General features: G+C 29.1%; 2 pseudogenes; both read right to left on the reverse strand.

Moving 5' to 3' along the window:
- Positions 1-3,005: 3,005 nt before the first annotated feature.
- Positions 3,006-5,437, reverse strand: LOC113552027 (annotated as a pseudogene).
- Positions 5,438-7,830: 2,393 nt separating this feature from the next.
- On the reverse strand, positions 7,831-8,592 carry LOC113552682 (annotated as a pseudogene).
- Between the last annotated feature and the right edge of the window lie 922 nt (positions 8,593-9,514).

Below are 9,514 nucleotides of genomic sequence, written 5' to 3' on the forward strand. Positions count from 1 at the left end.
ATGGTGGGTTGCAATTTAATACGACATATTTGTATGTTATTTAATTGAATACTAATTATTCATGTACAATAATTGACTATCGAATAATAATGTCACAACAATATATTATTATTTCGAAATCCCATCTTCAAAAACACTTATCGCCTCACTTAATATGTTAATCTGTGGTGTAATAGAAGTTATCAATAATATTAGTTTATTGTGTCTTTATTTTGTTTGTATTTACTGTTTATGATATTGTTTATCGATAAATAAGTGAAGTCATGTATATTTATACTATATTATGATGATATTATATTTCTATTGTTTTTAAAAATAATTTTATAAATCACAACATGTTTTAAATTGTATTATTATATATACCAATTAGATTTAAAATATTTTATTTAAAAAAAAACTAACTGAACATACCGTAAGAATAAAAATTACTTAATTGATTTATTATCGTTTAAGAAGTTATATCTCTAAATATTTTATTATTTTCCTACTGTTTCACACCTTTAAAGATAATTTATAAATTTTAATGGATTCTCATTTTAAACATTACAAATTTTATGATAATATATACCTTGAAAATGCATATTAACTAATATCGTGCATTGTTCGAAATTCAACCATACTAATATAACATTCGTTTTAACTGTAAAATAAACATGTTCTGAAATATTACATTTCTTATAGCATTCACAGTTTGCTATTAGCATTTATACTTTTTTTATTTGTAAAAACGTTTTATACGAAAAAAAAACCAATATTTCGTATTTTTGTTTTTAATTCTATGACTTACAAACATTTGAGCATTGCCTTTTAATTTATATTGAATGACAAACAATAATTAACTATTATTTTCATTAATTTTACAAATTGGTTAAGGTAATGGTTTTTATATATTGTAGTTTTATAATACTTGACTTCCCACATTGAAATTATATTTTAAATGTATGTTATTGGACATGTGATGATATTGGTATATTGTTGTATTCATATTTTATCTACAGATTTAACATCAGCATATTGCGTACAATTTTTTTTGCTTAAGTCTTCACTACTTTTTTATTGACATATCGATTTTTACCTAATATCCATATGAGTGAAGTTATTTTTGTAAAAAAAAAAATGTTGTGTATTAATACATAGATTTGAAATATTGAATAAAGATAATATACTTAATAATATTTATATTAAAAAAATATGTTATATATTTTAGTCTAATTAAATATTTAATATTTAGTAAACTCAGCAGATACTAACATAAACAAAATAAAATAAAAACATCATAAAATAGAACATTTCACAGTCATATATTAAAATAAAATATATTTTAAAATAAATTAAATACAAAATTATACACTAACAAGCAAACTAATAATATTGAATTTTATTAATTTATCAAAATAATTAATATCTATATGAGGAAATAAGTAGAGGTTATAGCCGTTGTTTATTACCCTATAGTAAACAAAAAAAAAAATATATATATATGGTATATTATCATTTAATTTGGAATAATTATGATAACCAGTAAACGATAATTATAAAAACTATTAAAATAAGCAATAATAAATTAAATTCATAAAATTCCTTAAAACTTTTATAAATAATAGGTATAAAATACATATAATATAATGTTAATAATTTTAATATATAATAGTTTTATACAAATTTTAATTTATTACTTACAAATTATAAATATTTATTGACTAATTTAATGTTATAATATATCGAAGTAGTAAAAATAATAAAATATATCTAGTTACGTCTATGTTGTATAAAAATTAAATGTAATAATTATTAATTTGTTTCCGTACACAAGTGCATCTTAAAAACTACATATAAATAAAATAAATAAACATTAACATATATTATCTTAGCGCATCTAATTTATTTTTAAAGTCAATAATTTTGGTTAAAAAATACTATCACTGTGTTTTTGCTCATAAAATTATGGTACATATCCGACACAAAATATAAATATAAAATAGCTTTGGGCAATGATTCAACCAATTTGTAAACAAACCGCAGGACTCCGAAATGTAAATATTTGTATATTAATAATGTAACCGAACGTAAAAATCCTAAAATGTTGTATACGAAAAACGATTCTGAATGGAAGCAGTTTATTATAGCCCATATTTTTAAAGATATTTTATAGCAAGTAATTTATTGTTAGCAGTATTTAAATTTTCAAGTCTCTATGTATGATATTTTTTGAATTACAACTAAATAATTAGTATCATTTCTCTACGTAAACTTTTGTTAAAATTTAATTTTAAGTATCTAAAAACAAAATAATGTGTACTTATATTTTTAATAAATTAGGGCTTCTATTAGTACAATTTACGAAAAATCTTGTTATGTATTTTCAAACTTTTTAACCCTCGAAAAAAAGATTTAACATAGATATATGTATGACATATAATTCTTAATAATTATCATTTATCACTAATTTTGTAAAATACTGAAAAATTATTTATAATAAAACTACCCTAAAAGTTGAAATTTGAAGTTTTCATACTTTTCTTACAGTTGATGGTGGACACAAAAATAAATATTATTAACAAAATAATATTTATTTATTTTTTAATTTTGAAACTTTTTAAAACACGTACATCGTTGTAAAAATAATACATTCATCATTCCTCCACTATCTAATCTAAAAACTGCATTTATATTTATTTTGATCAATTTTAGAAGTTATATATTTCTGATTGTTGATAGTCGATATTGACACATTTGAAATTCTGTTACTGTCTTAGCACTGGTGGATGATATCAATCGAAGGTTATATCAATTTCCGCGTTTTTTAATATTTATCATAAATAAAAATACATTATTAAAAATTTAAGAATTAATACTCAAAATACTCATATTTAGTTATATACAGTAATAGCAAATAATATAAAGCCTCTAACAATGTTTCTATTTTTGTATATACCTATTTGCATATTTTATTTATGATTTACGCACATCTTTGCTTGAATTTTTTTATGTTATATTAAATTAAAAAATAACATATTATATAATTAGAAGGAATAATTTAAAAATCAGTATTTCATTAATTCATTAATTCATTTCTAAGACTTTGGGAATATATTTAAAATACCGCGTTCAAATAATAGATAGGCACTTTCTTTGAAACTGTTTACGTATACATATTATTTAGGTCTTTAAAAACGATTTGAATAGTTTTTACCCGAGGGCATTACAAGGCTGCGTATACGCCATGTCGATCAAATGTTGTACCAAGTCGGCTATACAGTCGGTGCCTGCATCGCCGCCCAACGCCAAAAAGTAGTCCACCGGGTCGTCGCTGGTCGCCACTGAGTCCAGCGACGGATCGCTGTTATCCCGCAGCCTGTAGCACAAAATGAACGACGCTCTCGCGAATCCAACGATAGCGCACGTGGCCATCTCGGCGTCCAGTTCGGCGCGATCCGGGACGCGGACGGCGGGCGGGACGGCGGCGGCGAGCGCGGCACAGTACGCGTCCAACAGTTCGTCCAAGCACGTCCGGCGCGTTCGCTGCGAAGCGGCCGTGTACAGGAACAGCGACAGATCCAGCGCGGGCGACCCGTAATGCACATCGAAGAAGTCCATGATGAGCGCGTCGAACGGAAGTCCGCTCTCGTCGTACTGGAACATCATGGATGCGCGGCAATAGTCGCCGTGGCACAGGACGGACAGCGGTTCGCGGCCATCCGACCCGGTCCGCAGCGTGCCCGCCGCGTCGTCGAACAGCCTGTTCAGCCGGCGCAACTGAGCGTTGTCCCGGTACCGTTCCCCACCTCCGCTTCAGCAGTCGGTCCACTCCGCGTTTTCCTATTCTCTTCAACAGGTCGTTCTGGGCTATCCAGTGCCCGTTGGCGTCGGACTGCGTGTCCTGAACGTCGGCGACGAAGTCCCGAAATCTGTCGGCATTCTTGTGTTTGGCTATGTAAGAAAGCCCGTGAAACCTGTGACAAAAGCTCGGGTTATCAAAAATATTTGATATATTAATATTTTCCGCGGTAGATCGCGGCAATCGATCAGAATACGTTACAGTATAGACTATAGGATCACGATACGACGAAACGACGTAAATCTGTGAACCTGTTTTGACTTTTCGCACGTTTTGGACGTATTATAATATAGATAACTGGAATATTACGAAAGTGATCGAGAAAATAAAATAGATATTATTCCATTGTATGGTATATATTTTTTCGATTCAACAACCGTTTGTTTGCCCCGATTGCCCCGTGTGACGGCTGACGGAATTACGCTGCGTCTGCTCGTTGTTAATATTTACAATGTAGGTAATGTCCGTATTATCATTTATTTTACTATCAGTATCCGTGACGTATGAACAAAATACACAATTCGTTATCAGCTAAATCGAAAAAATTCTAAGTGACGTATAGTAGTAGATAAAAAGTGTTTATTACTTAAAACTATAACGTTGTTATAGTGTAATACAGTGTGCGATAAGAGAGCAGAGAGCAAACATAATAGTCTTCTCAATCATTTTAACGTCTTAAAAATTGAATAAGTATATTATACGACTAAAATAACAATGTCGTCCATGTGTTAAATACCAGAAATAACTAATTGTGCGATACTATAAAATCAAATAACTGTTTGTTTGTTCGTAGGGTAGATACCTAACAATTTTGCATACTATTGTTATATTATTAAAATAATATAATATATATTTTGAAATTATCGAACAGAAATAAATCATCTTTAATTAGAACCTTCATAGTTATAACTTATAAAATAAATTGTACCTATACATAATAGGTACATTCATATATTTTTTTTTATATAATTTTAATTATATTATTGCAAATTATAGACTTAATTTTATAATCTATTATCTAATTTATTTATTATCATATTTATATTTTGTTTAAAATCAAGTCAACTTACTTTGCGATAGCCTGAAGTGCGACGATTAAATGATCCTTATCTATGAACAGCTGGTCTTTGCTATAACGATAGCCTAAGGTATTTACATTTTCGAAAATAATTAAATCCTTTTCCGCTAATTCACCACCTTTGTTACGCCATAAAAAAACCGTGGTAATGATAAAGCATTTACATCATTTACTAAAGGGCCACGACACTCCATTAAGAATGGGATGATCTTTTCATAAAAGTATAACTCATTATGGAATAGCATATCGCATTCAGAACTTACGCGTATCATTTGATCTCGATTTTTTAACTTGATCAAAACGGAGTAATAGATATTGTCTGATGTGACAATGTCCCCAAATATAGCATTATACTTCCACTCTTTTTTTCAATTATATCATTATACACGTTGAACGACACTAAGTTACAATTTTTACCGAACGCACCTTCGGCCACAATGGCCTTTATTTCTGTTTTAATAAATTGTTCCATAACTTTTAATTTTTAATACACTATTTAATAGTGTTATACGTCTTTTTAAGTGTGGTATTAATCATACTAATGATTTTCAGTGTAATAAAATATATTATCTCACTATCCCACTCGTAAATCAAATCCACCAATTATTATTTATGTTTTATGTTATCAATCAGTCTAATACAATACGTATATACGTTAATCTTATCGAATTAAATAAACAAAATTGACACTTATACAATTCTCAACACATCCAAACAACACATCATATCACGTAATAAATATATTATATTGAGAAGTATTGAAAAGTACTGAGAATATTCCATTATGATATTTGTATATTTTAGAATAATATTATTTTATATTTATTTTGTTCTCAATATTTTTTTTAAAAATATCTATCGTTTAGGAATATAAAACTATAAACTATTGATTTATTTCATTACAATTGATATATATTCTTTTTGGTTAAGTTTCAAATGTATTAAGAGGGCGTCGCACTCGCATGTGTTGTCGCCGTCTTATACACATACGACACAATAAATTTTCGTTCACCAGTTTCACCAGTTTGATATTAAAGTGAATTGACTTATTATCAAACTTTTAAGTAAGAACATTATCTATGTTCTCTCGATGGTTTTATCGATATTTTAATTTTTAAACGAATTATGAGCATTTTCAAATATTTTTATTTTCATACTCATAACTCACTTAAAAATTGGGGTCTTAAAGTCCATGACTTTAATTAATCTACTAAAATTCTCTATAATTTTTACATTTATCGAGCAATAAAATTTTAATCAATGCCTAACGCTTAACAACTATCGATGATGACGTTGAACATAAATTCTAAAACTTACAAATATCTGTCATAAAATAGTTATAAACGTAAAACGAAAATACTCAATTACATATTAAATAATAGTATAATACACATCATAACATCTTATATTTTCTTACATCTTAACTATAAATATGATTGATACACAATATTGTACCATTAAATATAAATTGTAACAACATAATCAGAATAACAATAAATAGGTAGTATAATAATGTGATCATAGGTTTCATATAGCAACTAAAAAGTAAAAAAATAAAATAGAAAAAAAAATGAAAATATTGAAAATTCAGAATACCTATACAAAAATATTTTATAAATATTTACAGACCGAATAATTACTTAGTTGTACATTTTAATGTAAAATAATAATTTTAATTATATTGTGTTAATTCAAAAATATAATGTATAAAGACTTGAAACTTTTTGTAATTCCATATAGTATAACTTACTATAATACATAATGAAATTTTAATAATTTTTAATTCATTTAAATCACTCATTTATACTACAAATCTTATCGTCGATGTGTTGATATTGACTTACAATTTAATGATATCTAGTAATATTAAATAGTATTACATCCATTTTTTTTTTTTACATAATGAAAAATCTACCGTAATTATAACTGAAAAATAATACGAGTAACAATATAGATACAAAATTAAACATTTTAGAGATCAGGATGAATGCCTTCGCCCTGAATAGTTTTCGTCATAATATGCATTTATAGGTACCTATGTTAGGTATATTTATTTATCATTTAATTAAAGTTCAACATATTCATTGTCCAAACATACTCAACACCTACTACTATACACTTATTATATAGCAGTCTAGTGAGCAAACATTTTGTAAATAACGAGAATAAAAAAAATAATAACCTGCTAAGAATATGCCACTCCCTCGTATGTTTCCAACTTGTAAATTGTAATAAGTACATGAAAATAAATAGATGTTCAACAGTATACATTTCATTTCATTAGTTTTGATATAAAAGTGCGTTGTCATAACTAATGTAAATTTACTAATTTAAAAATTCGAATATACTGCTGTCGAATTGACGTCACTTTTATACATTGATATAATGATATGTATAAGCTATATATAGCTAGGTGAGTATTATGATTGTATTTTATTCAATTAATTCATTTGATTGGAATAAATTAAAATTCAAGGACGCATTTGATTTACAAAACAAACTCAGATTTATATGATTTCATTTTTCTTCAGCTGATTAACTTTAGGTGACTTACTATTAATTAGTTATATGCAAGATTAATTAAAACATTATGTCCAATAATTAATTATGTACTATGTGATTTAAGTGGAATATTACTTCATCGCTTACTGACCGAACTAATAGACGGTTATATTTCATATCTAATATAGAAATAATAAAAATAAAATTTTTTTTTAAATTAGTCATCGCGCAGAAACGATACTCGAATTATTCATATTTCATAATTATACTCATACATTATTATCACTATGATGCAAGAATTTCACAACATTTTTATTCGACAAATATTTGGCAAGACGTAGATATAGCTTAGAAAGTACAGAATTATATTTTAAAACGAGTCGTAAGCATGTTGTAATAAATAATACGCACATCAGGGTGACATTTCGGAGTACATCGTGTCCAAATAGTGTTAGACGATATCAGCCACCCCATCGGTAGCTCGTTCACTACCATACGATAGCAAGCACTCCAACACTTCATCGTCGTTCATTCCGATGATCTTCAATGGTTCGATCGGTTTCTGTTCTTCCAACATGATCCGCAGGAAAAACGACGCGTGCGCCAATCCATAGAACGCGTGCTCGCGCATTTCGACATCTAGTCGGCCGCGGTCCGGAACAGGGACGTCACCGGTGACAGCGGCCAACGTCTCGCAATTCGCGTCCAACAGTGCGTCCCAGTGATCGTCCCGAGTCTGACGGTCCGTGATCATGTACAAGAAAAAGGACAAGTCGATCGCCGGCGACCCATACCGTACGGTGGCCATGTCGTACGCCAGCGCGTCCACCGGCCGGCCATCGTCGTCGTACTTAAACATCAGGTTGTTACGGTTGAAATCACCGTGACACAGGACGGACAGCGGTTCGACAGGTTCCATCACACGTCTCAACGTGTCTGACGCGTCGGCCAACAGTTCCGTCTGAAACTGGTGCGCACGTCGGTCGTCGCCGCGACGTACCGTTAGTTTGTCTAGAGCAACAGAAATTAATCCTCCGAGTCTTCCTATAAACCAACGGCCTTCGTCGTCCCACTGCGTATCCTTCACCTTTGCCATCAGATCTGTAAACTTGTCACGATCTACGTTTTTGGCTCTGTACGACAAACTATGAAACCTATAACCACAACAAAAATATTATAATAACCACTGTATTGATAACGATAAAGCTGATTAATTGATATAATATAACTTCAGTGAAGCATGTTTATTAATAGTCTACAGGGAAAATGCACACGACTATTGTAATTTGATCAAATATATTTCTCTATGTTACAAATATGTTTATCCTACCACAAAATTATAAATAAGATCGCGTAAATTTAAAAAGAAATATGTTTTATACTATTACCTCGGATTAATGAAAATCTACATTTTAAATTTGGAGCGATAAACGTATCAAACTTTTTATATTAAAGGCACGGCGAAAGGTCACTGTCAAGTATTAGGTTGTTGTGTACACTGAAAATGATCTATGTTTAACGGATCTTCTTTTTGAAGGAACTATTTGAAAAAATTCCCATAAAACTACGTATAGAAACTAAGAGTTTAACATAATTGCATAATATTGTATTATGCACAGTCGTTTCTAAACTGTTTACTCTTGCTCATAATATTTGAATTCCCATTCATCTCGACCTTGGACTTATTTTAGTTGACATGGTTGCAAACGATTTGTGTCCCAAATACTGAAATGTATTTCAGGTTACATCGTTAGGTTTTTTCAGGTTACATGAATTATGTTCCTCAGTTTTTTTCGGATTACACACAATTTTGGTCAAACTACTTAAACTAATATGAATTAAAATTAAAAATAACTACATAAATAATTTTAACAATATTATATATTAAGCAAAACTTAAACGATACCGTTTTTATAAATTCAAATCATGAAATTTGTTTATTCTCATATTCATTTGATTGTTGATTAAGAAATAAACGTTTTTCACGTATTGTCTTTGATAATACGAGTAAATTGTCCAGTACTTCATGTACAAATATCGATTTGAATTTATCAGCATACCAAGTTGTGTAAAAAATTTATACAACAGTTGGTACA

This window comes from Rhopalosiphum maidis, chromosome 2 (assembly GCF_003676215.2).
Source record: "Rhopalosiphum maidis isolate BTI-1 chromosome 2, ASM367621v3, whole genome shotgun sequence".
Classification (NCBI taxonomy): Eukaryota; Metazoa; Arthropoda; class Insecta; order Hemiptera; family Aphididae; genus Rhopalosiphum; species Rhopalosiphum maidis.